This window comes from Arachis hypogaea, chromosome 5 (assembly GCF_003086295.3).
Source record: "Arachis hypogaea cultivar Tifrunner chromosome 5, arahy.Tifrunner.gnm2.J5K5, whole genome shotgun sequence".
In the NCBI taxonomy this organism is placed as follows: domain Eukaryota; kingdom Viridiplantae; phylum Streptophyta; class Magnoliopsida; order Fabales; family Fabaceae; genus Arachis; species Arachis hypogaea.
The window spans coordinates 40,998,917-41,014,312 of NC_092040.1; the positions used below are offsets into that span (position 1 = coordinate 40,998,917).

At 39.2% G+C, this 15,396-nt stretch overlaps 1 non-coding gene across 1 annotated transcript; it reads left to right on the plus strand.

The window, feature by feature from the left end:
• Positions 1-6,847: 6,847 nt before the first annotated feature.
• Positions 6,848-6,955, plus strand: LOC112804845 (small nucleolar RNA R71). The gene has a single exon (XR_003203464.1). It is a non-coding gene; the product is annotated as a small nucleolar RNA R71 (small nucleolar RNA).
• The last annotated feature ends 8,441 nt before the right edge of the window (positions 6,956-15,396 follow it).

Here is a 15,396-nt window from a genome sequence, read left to right on the forward strand (position 1 = left end):
CGGTTCAGTTCTTGGTGAAGGTTTAGTTTCACTTGTGTATACTTCATCAAATTTTTCTTCAAGTGTTGGAGTATTTTCAATACCAGATTTGTTTGGTATGGTTTTGGTATTTGATGAAGAAGCCACAAATTTTATAGAGGAAATATTAGAAACTGCATCTTCCTTGGCTATGTAGCCTAAACCAGATTTTTCAAACAATGGTCTTTGACTTGCAAGTAATTTGTCCAAGTTACTAGAACCTTGAGCAAATTTTGCTAAGTCACCATTCAGTCTTTTAATCATATCATTTAATCTTTTATTTTCAGCAATTAACTCATGTGAAGGATCCACAATGTGCTTTCCTTTTAATTTTTCAAGTTCAGATTTTAGAAATCTGTTTTCTTCAATGATGTCCAAAGCACATTCAGTTTCTTTCACTTTTTCTTTTAAAAATTCATTTTTAGCTCTTAACACATCTCTTTCAGATCTGCATTCATTGTATTTGTCAAGCAGTTTTGAGGTGTTTAAGGTCAGATCATCAATAATAGCATGCAGGTCCTCAATGGTCAAATCATAATAATTTACCTCATCATGATTGTTGTTTCCAGCCATGAAGCAGTCTTTGTCATCTCTGGTGCACGAAATTATGATCAATACTTTTCACAACTCAAATAATCCCCGGTAATGAAACCAAAAATTTGGTGTTCAATACCATGGCATAAACACAACTTCGCACAACTAACCAGCAAGTGTACTGGGTCGTCCAAGTAATAAACTTTACGCGAGTAAGGGTCGATCCCACAGAGATTGTTGGTATGAAGCAAGCTATGGTCACCTTGTAAGTCTCAGTCAGGAAAACTCAAATGGGTATGGTGATAAACGCATAAAACATAAAGGTAAAGATAGAGATACTTATGTAATTCATTGGTAGGAACTTCAGATAAGCGTATGAAGATGCCTTCCCTTCCGTCTCTCTGCTTTCCTACTGTCTTCATCCAATCCTTCTTCCTCCTTTCCATGGCAAGCTTAAGCAAGGGTTTCACCGTTGTCAGTGGCTACCTCCCATCCTCTCAGTGGAAATGTTCAACGCACCCTGTCACGGCACGGCTATCCATCTGTCGGTTCTCGATCAGGCCGGAATAGAATCCAGTGATTCTTTTGCGTCTGTCACTAACGCCCCGCCCTCAGGAGTTTGAAGCACGTCACAGTCATTCAATCATTGAATCCTACTCAGAATACCACAGACAAGGTTAGACCTTCCGGATTCTCTTGAATGCCGCCATCAGTTCTAGCCTATACCACGAAGATTCCGGTTAAAGAATCCAAGAGATATTCACCCAGTCTAAGGTAGAACGGAGGTGGTTGTCAGTCACACGTTCATAGGTGAGAATGATGATGAGTGTCACGGATCATCACATTCATCAAGTTGAAGAACAAGTGATATCTTAGAACAAGAACAAGCGGAATTGAATAGAAGAACAATAGTAATTGCATTAATACTCGAGGTACAGCAGAGCTCCACACCTTAATCTATGGTGTGTAGAAACTCCACCGTTGAAAATACATAAGAACAAGGTCTAGGCATGGCCGAATGGCCAGCCTCCCAGTGATCTAAGATAGCATCAAAACAAGGATAGCTACCCCGATGTCTCAATACAATAGTAAAAGGTCCTACTTATAGAGAACTAGTAGCCTAGGGTGTACAGAGATGAGTAAATGACATAAAAATCCACTTCCGGGCCCACTTGGTGTGTGCTTGGGCTGAGCATTGAAGCATTTTCGTGTAGAGACTCCTCTTGGAGTTAAACGCCAGCTTTAGTGCCAGTTTGGGCGTTTAACTCCCATTTTGGTGCCAGTTCCGGCGTTTAACGCTGGGAATTCTGAGGGTGACTTTGAACGCCGGTTTGGGCCATCAAATCTTGGGAAAAGTATGGACTATCATATATTTCTGGAAAGCCCAGGATGTCTACTTTTCAACGCCATTGAGAGCGCGCCAATTGGGCTTCTGTAGCTCCAGAAAATCCACTTCGAGTGCAGGGAGGTCAGAATCCAACAGCATCTGCAGTCCTTTTCAGTCTCTGAATCAGATTTTTGCTCAGGTCCCTCAATTTCAGCCAGAAAATACCTGAAATCACAGAAAAACACACAAACTCATAGTAAAGTCCAGAAAAGTGAATTTTAACTAAAAACTAATAAAAATATACTAAAAACTAACTAGATCATACTAAAAACATACTAAAAACAATGCCAAAAAGCGTACAAATTATCCGCTCATCACAACACCAAACTTAAATTGTTGCTTGTCCTCAAGCAACTGAAAATCAAATAAGATAAAAAGAAGAGAATATGCAATGAATTCCAAAAACATCTATGAAGATCAGTATCAATTAGATGAGCGGGGCTTTTAGCTTTTTGCCTCTGAACAGTTTTGGCATCTCACTCTATCCTTTGAAATTCAGAATGGTTGGCTTCTTTAGGAACTCAGAATCCAGATAGTGTTATTGATTCTCCTAGTTAAGTATGATGATTCTTGAACATAGCTACTTATTGAGTCTTGGCCGTGGCCCAAAGCACTCTGTCTTCCAGTATTACCTCCGGATACATACATGCCACAGACACATAATTGGGTGAACCTTTTCAGATTGTGAGTCAGCTTTGCTAGAGTCCCCAATTAGAGGTGTCCAGGATTCTTAAGCACACTCTTTTTGCCTTGGATCACAACTTTATTTCTTTATTTTTCTCTTTTTTTTCGTTTTCTTTTCTTTTTTTTGTATTCACTGCTTTTTCTTGCTTCAAGAATCATTTTTATGATTTTTCAGATCCTCAGTAACATGTCTCCTTTTTCATCATTCTTTCAAGAGCCAACATTCATGAACCACAAATTCAAAAGACATATGCACTGTTTAAGCATACATTCAGAGAACAAAAGTATTGCCACCACAACAAAATAATTAAACTGTTATAAAATTCAAAATTCATGCAATTCTTTTCTTTTTCAATTAAGAACATTTTTCATTCAAGAAAGGTGATGGATTCATAGGACATTCATAACTTTGAGGCATAGACACTAAGACACTAATGATCACAAGACACAAACATGGACAAACATAAGCATAAATTTTTCGAAAAAACAGAAAAATAAAGAACAAGGAAATTAAAGAACGGGTCCACCTTAGTGATGGCGGCTCTTTCTTCCTCTTGAAGATCCTATGGAGTGCTTGAGCTCCTCAATGTCTTTTCCTTGTCTTTGTTGCTCCTCTCTCATGATTCTTTGATCTTCTCTAATTTCATGGAGGATGATGGAGTGTTCTTGATGCTCCACCCTTAGTTGTCCCATGTTGGAACTCAATTCTCCTAGGGAGGTGTTTAGTTGCTCCCAATAGTTTTGTGGAGGAAAGTGCATCCCTTGAGGTATCTCAGGGATCTCATGATGAGTGGGGTCTCTTGTGTGCTCCATCCTCTTCTTAGTGATGGGCTTGTCCTCATCAATAGGGGTGTCTCCCTCTATGTCAACTCCAACTGAATAACAGAGGTGACAAATGAGATGAGGGAAGGCTAACCTTGCCAAGGTAGAGGGCTTGTCCGCCACCTTATAAAGCTCTTGAGCTATAACCTCATGAACTTCTATTCCTTCTCCAATCATGATGCTATGAATCATGATAGCCCGGTCTATGGTAACTTCGGACCGGTTGCTAGTGGGAATGATTGAGCGTTGGATAAACTCCAACCATCCTCTAGCCACGGGTTTGAGGTCATGCCTTCTCAATTGAACCGGCTTCCCTCTTTGAATCTCTCTTCCATTGGGCACCCTCTTCACATATGACTGTGAGGACTTGGTCCAACCTTTGATCAAAGTTGACCCTTCTAATGTAAGGATGTTCATCTCCTTGCATCATGGGCAAATTGAATGCCACCCTTACACTTTCCGGACAAAAATCCAAGTATTTCCCCTGAACCATAGTAAGATAATTCTTTGGATCCAGGTTCATACTTTGGTCATGGTTCTTGGTGATCCATGCATTGGCATAGAACTCTTGAACCATTAAGATTCCGACTTGTTGAATGGGGTTGGTAAGAACTTCCCAACCTCTTCTTCGGATCTCATGTCGGATCTCCGGATATTCACTCTTTTTGAGTGAAAAAGGGACCTCGGGGATCACCTTCTTCAAGGCCACAACTTCATAGAGGTGGTCTTGATGCACCCTTGAGATGAATCTCTCCATCTCCCATGACTCGGAGGTGGAAGCTTTTGCCTTCCCTTTCCTCTTTCTAGAGGTTTCTCCGGCCTTGGATGCCATAAATGGTTATGGAGAAACAAAAAGCAATACTTTTACCACACCAAACTTAAAATGTTTGCTCATCCTCGAGCAAAAGAAGAAAGAAGAGAGTAGAAGAAGAAGAAATGAAGGAGATGGGAATGGCTTTTGTTTTCGGCCAAGAAGGGGAAGAAGTAGTGTTTAGGTTGTGTGAAAATGAAGGAGTGAAGGAGGGTTTATATAGGAGTGGAGGAAGGGTAGGGTTCGGTCAATTGAGGGTGGGTTTGGGTGGGAAAGTGGTTTGAATTTGAATGGTGAGGTAGGTGGGGTTTTATGAAGGATGGATGTGAGTGGTGAAGAGAAAGATGGGATTTGATAGGTGAAGGGTTTTTGGGGAAGAGGTGTTGAGGTGATTGGTGAATGGGTGAAGAAGAGAGAGAGTGGTGGGGTAGGTAGGGATCCTGTGGGGTCCACAGATCCTGAGGTGTCAAGGAAAAGTCATCCCTGCACCAAATGGCAAGCAAAATCTCGTTTTGTGCCAATTCTGGCGTTAAACGCCAGGCTGGTGCCCATTTCTGGTGTTTAACGCCAGCTTCTTGCCCTTTTCTGGCGTTTAACGCCAGTCTGGTACCCCTTTCTGGCGTTAAACGCCCAGAATGGTGCCAGACTGGGCGTTAAACGCCCAACAGCTAGCCTCACTGGCGTTTAAACGCCAGTGGGTTCTTCCTCCAGGGTGTGCTATTTTTCTTTCTGTTTTTCATTCTGTTTTTGCTTTTTTCATTGATTTTGTGACTTCTCATGATCATCAACCTACAAAAAAAACATAAAATAACAAAGAAAAATAGTCAAAATATAATATTGGGTTACCTCCCAACAAGCACTTCTTTAATGTCAGTAGCTTGACAGTGGGCTCTCATGGAGTCTCAGAAATGCCCAGAGTCATGTTGGAACCTCCCAACACCAAACTTAGAGTTTGAATGTGGGGGTTCAACACCAAACTTAGAGTTTGGTTGTGGCCTCCCAACACCAAACTTAGAGTTTGACTGTGGGTGCTCTGTTTGGCTCTGTTTTGAGAGGAGCTCTTCATGCTTCCTCTCCATGGTGACAGAGGGATATCCTTGGGCCTTAAACACCAAGGATTCTTCATTCACTTGAATGATCAACTCTCCTCTATCAACATCAATCACAGCCTTTGCTGTGGCTAGGAAGGGTCTGCCAAGGATGATGGATTCATCCATGCACTTCCCAGTCTCTAGGACTATGAAATCAGTAGGGATGTAATGGTCTTCAACTTTTACCAGAACATCCTCTACAAGTCCATAGGCTTGTTTTCTTGAATTGTCTGCCATCTCTAGTGAGATTTTTGCAACTTGCACCTCAAAGATCCCTAGCTTCTTCATTACAGAGAGAGGCATGAGGTTTACACTTGACCCTAAGTCACACAAGGCCTTCTTGAAGGTCATGGTGCCTATGGTACAAGGTATTGAAAACTTCCCATGATCCTGTCTCTTTTGAGGCAGTTTCTGCCTAGACAAGTTATCCAGTTCTTTGGTGAGCAAAGGAGCTTCATCCTCCCAAGTCTCATTTCCAAACAACTTGTCATTTAGCTTCATGATTGCTCCAAGGTATTTAGCAACTTGCTCTTCAGTGACATACTCATCCTCTTCAGAGGAAGAATACTCATCAGAGCTCATGAATGGTAGAAGTAAGTCCAATGGAATCTCTATGGTCTCATTTTGAGCCTCAGATTCCCATGGTTCCTCATTGGGGAACTCATTGGAAGCTAGTGGATGTCCACTGCGGTCTTCCTCAGTGGCATTCACTGCCTCTCCTTCCTCCCAAAATTTGGCCATGTTGATGGCTTTGCACTCTCCTTTTGGATTTTCTTCTGTATTGCTTGGGAGAGTACTAGGAGGGAGTTCAGTAATTTTCTTGCTCAGCTGACCCACTTGTCCCTCCAAATTTCTAATGGAGGACCCTGTTTCAGTCATGAAACTTTGAGTGATTTTGATCAGATCAGAGACCATGGTTACTAAGTCAGAGTTATTCTGCTTAGAACTCTCTGTCTGTTGCTGAGAAGATGATGGAAAAGGTTTGCTATTGCTAAACCTGTTTCTTCCACCATTATTATTGTTGAAACCTTGTTGAGGTCTCTGTTGATCCTTCCATAAAAAATTTGGATGATTTCCCCATGAAGGATTATAGGTGTTTCCATAGGGTTCTCCCATGTAATTCACCTCTTCCATTGAAGGGTTCTCAGGATCATAAGCTTCTTCCTCAGATGAAGCTTCCTTAGTACTGCTTGGTGCATTTTGCATTCCAGACAGACTTTGAGAAATCATGTTGACTTGTTGGGTCAATGTTTTGTTCTGAGCCAATATGGCATTCAGAGTATCAATCTCAAGAACTCCTTTCTTCTGACTAGTCCCATTGTTCACAGGATTTCTTTCAGAAGTGTACATGAATTGGTTATTTGCAACCATTTCAATCAGCTCTTGAGCTTCTGTAGGCGTCTTCTTCAGATGAAGAGATCCTCCAGCAGAGCTATCCAAAGACATTTTGGATAGTTCAGAGAGACCCTCATAGAAAATACCTATGATGCTCCATTCAGAAAGCATATCAGAAGGACACTTTCTGATTAATTGTTTGTATCTTTCCCAAGCTTCATAGAGGGATTCTCCTTCCTTCTGTCTGAAGGTTTGGACTTCCACTCTAAGCTTACTCAATTTTTGAGGTGGAAAGAACTTTGCCAAGAAGGCATTGACTAGCTTTTCCAAAGAGTCCAGGCTTTCTTTAGGTTGTGAGTCCAACCATGTCCTAGCTCTGTCTCTTACAGCAAAAGGGAATAGCATCAGTCTGTAGACCTCAGGGTCAACCCCATTAGTCTTGATAGTGTCACAGATTTGCAAGAACTCAGCTAAAAACTGATGAGGATCTTCCAATGGAAGTCCATGGAACTTGCAATTCTGTTGCATTAGAAAAACTAATTGAGGCTTAAGCTCAAAGTTGTTTGCTCCAATGGCAGGGATAGAGATGCTTCTCCCATAAAAGTCGGGAGTAGGTGCAGTAAAGTCACCCAGCACCTTCCTTGCATTGTTGGCATTGTTGTTGTTTTCGGCTGCCATGTGTTCTTCTTCTTTGAAGAATTCGTTTAGGTCCTCTACAGAGAGTTGTGCTTTGGCTTCTCTTAGCTTTCTTTTCAAGGTCCTTTCAGGTTCAGGATCAGCCTCAACAAGAATGCTTTTGTCTTTGCTCCTGCTCATAAGAAAGAGAAGGGAACAAGAAAATGTGAAATCCTCTATGTCACAGTATAGAGATTCCTTGAGGTGTCAGAGGAAAAGAAAAATGAAAGGCAGAAGTAGAAAATTCGAACTTTATCAAAGAAGATGGAGTTCGAATTTTGCATTAAGGGATAGTGTTAGTCCAAAAATAGAAGGATGTGAGAAGAAGGGAAGTAATTTTTCGAAAATCAAGTAAAAGATTTTGAAAACATTTTGAAAAACTTTGATTGATAATTTTCGAAAACAAAAGTGGGAAAGAAATCAAGTGATTTTTGGAAAAGATTTTGAAATTAGAAATCAAAAAGATTTGATTGAAAACTATTTGAAAAAGATGTGGTTAAGAAGATATGATTAGTTTTTAAAAAAGATGTGATTGAGGAGATATGATTTGAAAAACATTTTAAAAAGATTTGATTTTGAAAATTAAAAACTTGGCTAACAAGAAAGGATATGATTCAAACATTAAACCTTTCTCAACAGAAAAGGCAACATACTTGAAATGTTGAATCAAATCATTAATTGATAGCAAGTATCTTTGAAAAAGGAAAGAAATTAATTTTGAAAAAGATTTGATTGAAAAGATATGATTTGAAAAAGATTTGATTTTGAAAAACTTTGAAAACTTGAAAAAAAATTGATTTGAAAACAGAATCTTCCCTCTTGTGCCATCCTGGCGTTAAACGCCCAGAATGGTGCACATTCTGGCGTTTAACGCCCAAAACTATACCCTTTTGGGCGTTAAACGCCCAACCAGGTACCCTGGCTAGCGTTTAAACGCCAGTCTGTCCTTCTTCACTGGGCGTTTTGAACGCCCAGCTTTTTCTGTGCAATTCCTCTGCTGTATGTTCTGAATCTTCAATTCTCTGTATTATTGACTTGAGAAGACACAAATTAAAAATATTTTTGGATTTTTAATAATAAGGAATAATCAAAATGCAACTAAAATCAAAAAGAACAATGCATGCAAGACACCAAACTTAGCAGTTTGTATACTACTGACACTAATGCATATGAGACACATAAACTCTCAAGTCAAGAGAATTCAAAGATCAAAGTAAGAAATCATCAAGAATTACTTGAAGATCCTTAAGACACATGAATGAATGCATGCAATTGACACCAAACTTAAAATGAAACACTAGATTCAAACAAGAAATATTTTTGGATTTTATGATTTTGTAATTTTTTTGTGATTTTCGAAAATTAAGAGGAAAAGAAAATAAAAGTATCAAAATTCTTAATGAGAATTCCAGGAATCATGCAATGTTAGTCTAAAGCTTCAGTCTAAAGAAATTAGACATGGCTAGCCAAGCTTCAGCAGAACATTGCATTCAAGAGCTAAATTGATAAAAATCAATCAGCTTTGGTGATGATAAAGATATCACCTTGAAACACTAGAATTCATTCTTAAGAACTCTGAAGAAAAATACCTAATCTAAGCAACAAGATGAACCGTCAGTTGTCCAAACTCAACAATCCCCGGCAACGGCGCCAAAAACTTGGTGCACGAAATTGTGATCAATACTTTTCACAACTCAAATAATCCCCGGTAATGAAACCAAAAACTTGGTGTTCAATACCATGGCATAAACACAACTTCGCACAACTAACCAGCAAGTGTACTGGGTCGTCCAAGTAATAAACCTTACGCGAGTAAGGGTCGATCCCACAGAGATTGTTGGTATGAAGCAAGCTATGGTCACCTTGTAAGTCTCAGTCAGGCAAACTCAAATGGGTATGGTGATAAACGCATAAAACATAAAGCTAAAGATAGAGATACTTATGTAATTCATTGGTAGGAACTTCAGATAAGCGTATGAAGATGCCTTCCCTTCCGTCTCTCTGCTTTCCTACTGTCTTCATCCAATCCTTCTTCCTCCTTTCCATGGCAAGCTTAAGCAAGGGTTTCACCGTTGTCAGTGGCTACCTCCCATCCTCTCAGTGGAAATGTTCAACGCACCCTGTCACGGCACGGCTATCCATCTGTCGGTTCTCGATCAGGCCGGAATAGAATCCAGTGATTCTTTTGCGTCTGTCACTAACGCCCCGCCCTCAGGAGTTTGAAGCACGTCACAGTCATTCAATCATTGAATCCTACTCAGAATACCATAGACAAGGTTAGACCTTCCGGATTCTCTTGAATGCCGCCATCAGTTCTAGCCTATACCACGAAGATTCCGGTTAAAGAATCCAAGAGATATTCACCCAGTCTAAGGTAGAACGGAGGTGGTTGTCAGTCACACGTTCATAGGTGAGAATGATGATGAGTGTCACGGATCATCACATTCATCAAGTTGAAGAACAAGTGATATCTTAGAACAAGAACAAGCGGAATTGAATAGAAGAACAATAGTAATTGCATTAATACTCGAGGTACAGCAGAGCTCCACACCTTAATCTATGGTGTGTAGAAACTCCACCGTTGAAAATACATAAGAACAAGGTCTAGGCATGGCCGAATGGCCAGCCTCCCAGTGATCTAAGATAGCATCAAAACAAGGATAGCTACCCCGATGTCTCAATACAATAGTAAAAGGTCCTACTTATAGAGAACTAGTAGCTTAGGGTGTACAGAGATGAGTAAATGACATAAAAATCCACTTCCGGGCCCACTTGGTGTGTGCTTGGGCTGAGCATTGAAGCATTTTCGTGTAGAGACTCCTCTTGGAGTTAAACGCCAGCTTTAGTGCCAGTTTGGGCGTTTAACTCCCATTTTGGTGCCAGTTCCGGCGTTTAACGCTGTGAATTCTGAGGGTGACTTTGAACGCCGGTTTGGGCCATCAAATCTTGGGCAAAGTATGGACTCATATATTGCTGGAAAGCCCAGGATGTCTACTTTCCAACGCCATTGAGAGCGCGCCAATTGGGCTTCTGTAGCTCCAGAAAATCCACTTCGAGTGCAGGGAGGTCAGAATCCAACAGCATCTGCAGTCCTTTTCAGTCTCTGAATCAGATTTTTGCTCAGGTCCCTCAATTTCAGCCAGAAAATACCTGAAATCACAGAAAAACACACAAACTCATAGTAAAGTCCAGAAAAGTGAATTTTAACTAAAAACTAATAAAAATATACTAAAAACTAACTAGATCATACTAAAAACATACTAAAAACAATGCCAAAAAGCGTACAAATTATCCGCTCATCAATCTCCTTCAGATTCTTCTTCTTCATTTGAGTCATTCTCAAGATCTTCCCAAGCTGCCATGAGTACTCTCTTCCTTTCCTTCTTTCCTTTGTCCTCCTTTTTGAGCTTTGGACAGTTTGACTTGAAGTGTCTAGCCTCATTGCAATGATGACACGTCACCTTGCTCAAGTCTATTTTTTGCTCCTTTGAACTTGAACCCTTGTATTTGCCCTTGCTTTTCATCATCCTTCTAAATTTCCTAGCAAAAAACAAAAGCTCGTCATCTGAAATACCATCACTAGATTCACTCTCTTTTGGTTCTATTTGTGACTTGAGGGCTATTCCCTTTTTCTTTGAGTCTGTGTTTGTGTGTGTGGCTTCATAGGCAAGGAGTTTTCCTCTCAGCTTATCATAGGTTATGCGACTTATGTTGTTACTCTCGGTTAGGACAGTGTCAGTGTTTTCCCACTCTTTTGTGAGGCTTCTAAGGAGTTTTCTCACCAAGGTTTGTTCTGCATAGTTTGTACGCATAGCATCAAGGTTGTTGATTATGATTGAGAATCTCTCAAACGCTTCATCAATGCTTTCTCCATCCTTCATGCTAAGCATCTCGTACTCTTTTCGTAGCATATCAATCCTCGTTTCTTTGACTTGTTTAATGCCTTCGTGTGTAACCTGGAGTTTTTCCTAGATTTCTTTGGCTGTCTTGCATCTAGACACCTTTCGGTACTCTTCAAAGCTGATAGCACAGTGAAGAAGGTTGATTGCTTTAGCATTCAGCTCTATCTTCTTCTTATCATCTTCATTCCATTCAGTTTCTTCTTTTGGAGTCACCACTCCATCAGCACTAGTTTTTGTTGGAATCTTTGGACCGCTCACAACGATCTTCCATATGTTGTAGTCAATAGATTGGATGAAGATCCTTATACTTTCTTTCCAGTAGGAATAGTTCTTCCCGTTGAAGAAAGGTGGCTGGTTGTTTGACTGGCCTTCAGTGAGGGTGTAGACAACTGTGGTTGTGCCCAGATTGTTCGCCATTGGATCTTTGCTCCAAGCGGTTAAGCTTGATTCTTGAGACCGTAGCTTCTGATACCAATTGAAGGTTGTGGTAGGCTTAGAGAAGGGGGGTTGAATCTATGCCTCCCTTTTCAGTTGTTGTTATTACCCTTTTAAAACAGATTTGCAATTCTGATTCTGTTTGAACTCAGCAGTGGAAATTTATGAGACAATTTATTTTTGTCTCATGATTATCAGAAAACAGAACACAGCAGAGAAGAGAAAAGCTAACACCAGCAAGTATCCTAGTTCGGTTGCCTTGTGTTATGCAACCTACATCCAGTCTCCTCCACAACTATGGAAGAATTTCACTATAGTTAACAGTATTATATACACCAATAACACAGGATTGACCCAATCCTTTTACACTCAAGTTCTAACCTAACTTGACATTGGCTATGCTAATACCTAATTATTCACTCTTAGTGCTAACCCAACTAAGAAAGGGATACCTTACAGGTACAAGATACAAGACATAGACATACCTAAAGAAATCTGAAAATAACTCTAGGCTTTTCTCTCAAGTGTTTCACTCAGCCTTTTTCCACTCATGGCTTTTACTTGAGTTTTCTCACAATGTCTTTTCTCACTAGAAATTACAGAATGATAAACATTGAAAAGTACATTACAATCAGTAAAACATGAAGGAGATTGACTTCATCAGCAGCCTCTTAGCTATGTGCAAAACCAGATTTGCAAACCTCAGATGCAGTTCTTCAGTATTGGCCGAATGCTTCTTTGATAGAAAGCATTATCCAAGTAGATGAACTTCTTAACAGAACACTGTTCTCACTCTCTGGTTTTCTCTCCTTTTTTCTGAATGAACAGCAAGCTTCTTTTTATCTCCTTGCATGTTGCTTGGTTCTTCTTCCAAGGTCAACACCTTGAGCCTTAAGCTTCACCAACCCACAAATTCACTTTTTCACCTTAATCCCCAAAGTAGAAACTTTCCCTCTGACTTTCTCGTCTTGACCGAAAGCCACAAAGCAGTAACCATAGAAATCTTCTCATGGTCAACTTGATCTTAGCCATTGAAAAACTACTTGGTCCCCAAGTATCACTTGTGACCGTAGATGTGAAACAGAATAGGGCAGAGAACAACTTTTCCTTGAATGCCATTTTTGGATAGAGCAGAGAGTTGGGAAGAAGAGAAGAAGATTTGATGCAAGCAAGATGAGATGGATTACCTTTAACCAAAGCTTGATTTGGTTTGGATTTTCTGTTTTAGCTTTCTGTGCTTCAAGCTTAAATTTTCTCTCTCTTGCTTCTTTGGTTACTAGCTTAGGGAGGAAGCTTTTTCTCTTTCTCTTTCTTACTTTTCTGAATCCTTGATGTGACTTGATTAGAAAGGAGAGGAACGTCGCTTCTGGTAAGGCAAGATGGTGGGAAATTGAAAATCAATTTCGGGTTTGGATCGGGTTCTTCTTTACTCCAGCCCGTTGGTGCCTTGCTTTGCTTCTTTGATGAATTTTGCTTGAGATGAATGACTTGGGCTTGTCTTTATTTTTCACTTACTATTCAGCCCATTAGCTGATATCTTTTGTTTGAGGTTGGGCTGCTGCAACTTAATTAAGGCCTGCAACATAATAATAAATAATTAGCAACATACACTCATTAATTAATTTATCAACACTAATTATTTATTTTGCCAAAAATAATGTTTGTCATCACTAATTAATTTAGTTAATTTCTTAACTCAAGATGTAGAGATAAAAGAAACTTTTTATGTGAAGATGAAAGAGAAGAAAAAGACATGACTAAAGATAAAAGATACTTATACTTTGAGGGAGATTGATTTGTAGAGATGAGAGAAGAATTACACAAGTAATCAGAGAGATATGTTGGAGGTCGGTGAGGCCGGTCAGAATGATGAGGATGGGGTTGCTCAGGTGGTGAAGAAGGTGACGGGGGATGAAAAGGTGATGGTGGACTGGTTTCTAGTGCGGAAGGAGAGATGGGTATCTTTGTTGAAGGTGATTCGGTTGTCATGGGTTCAACTTGGCTAGGTAACGATAGTGAGGAAGAAGGAGAGGTTGTTGGAGAAAATAAAGAACTAGGTGGAGTTGGGTCAATGGGTATAGGTAAGGGTTCAACTCGAAGACTAACTGAATCTTGTTTTTGAGAAGGTGTGTTTGGCAATGTTGGACTGAGTGTATGGAATTGGGTATTTTTTGTGACTAAGAGCAAGATCATTTCATAAAAAATCAAGTTTCTAGAAATCTCAATTCTTTTATCTTCTAAAACATAAACAATATATCCTTTAAAACTACTTTGAAAGCCAATAAATACAGCCTTTTTGGCTCTTGGATCAAATTTTGATCTATTTGCCATTAGGGTAGAAACAAAACTTAAGCATCCAAAAAATTTAAGGTCATGATAATTTGGTGGATGATTGAATAAAATTTCAAATGGTGTTTTAAAATTAATTGCGGATGATGAAACTCTGTTAAATAAATAAATAGCATGTCTAACAGCATAAGACCAAAAAGATGATGGTAAATCAGATTGAAACATAAAAGCACGAGCTATATTTAAAATATGTTGATGTTTGCGTTCTACCCTTCCATTTTGTTAAGGAGTTTCAACACAACTACGTTGATGAATAATGCCTTTTGAAGCATAAAAATTAGGTAAAATAAATTCTGGTCCATTATCGGAACGAATAGTTTTGACTTTGGAGTTGAATTGTGTTTCAATTAAAGTAATAAAATTTTTTATTTGATTTTGCACTTCTCCTTTTGATTTTAATAAAGTAACCCATATAAAGCGGCTAAAATCATCAACAATAGTAAAAAAATATTTATGATTATGAATAGAATTTTGTCGAAGCGGACCCCAAATATCAAAATGTAATAAATCAAAACTTGCATTGGCTTTGTTAAAACTTTGAGAAAATGAAAGCTTCTTTTGCTTAGAAAGATGACAAATATCACAAACCTCATCATGATGCATAGAGATAAAAGGAAATTGTTTATGTAAATGATTAAGTCTTTGCCCAGAAAGATGTCCTAAACAAAAATACCATATATTGGAAGGTGTAATGGGTGGAGATTGGATGAAATTTATGGAGTGTGTAGTTGATGAATTTTTACCGAAATTGGGTTCAAAGACATATAATCTCTCTCTCATTCCCAGATCAATCGTCCCCAAATTGTTGCTTTGTAAAGTGCAAGAAGAAGATGAAAAAGTGAGTTCACATGTGAGTGTTGAAGTAATTTTTGAAACAGAGATAATATTAAAGTTGAAATGAGGTAAGTAAAGAACATCATGAAGAACCAAGGATGGTGAAAATTGAACGATGCCTTTATAGGAAACAGTAGTTTGAGAACCATTTGGTAAATGAACAATAATAGGAGAAATTTGTGTGTAAGAAATAAACCAAGACAAATTTGATGCAATGTGATTTGTGGCACCAGAATCAATGATCCAAGTATTCAAGAATAAATCTCGATTTGAAGAATTGTTAACAGTAGAAAAAGTATTGAAAGAACAAAGATAATGAGTAGTTGGACTTGGCAAAAGCTCAAGTTGGTTTGAAGGACGAGCTTCTTCATTGAAAGGAAGTGTCATGAAAGAAAAGTGTTGGGCTGACGAAAGGTCCAAAAGAGGCTCCGAATGAAGTTGCTGGTGTGCCCTTTCTCCTTGATCCATGGATGTCAGCATAGTTCAAGAGGAGCTCTGATACCATAATAAAACGGAAAG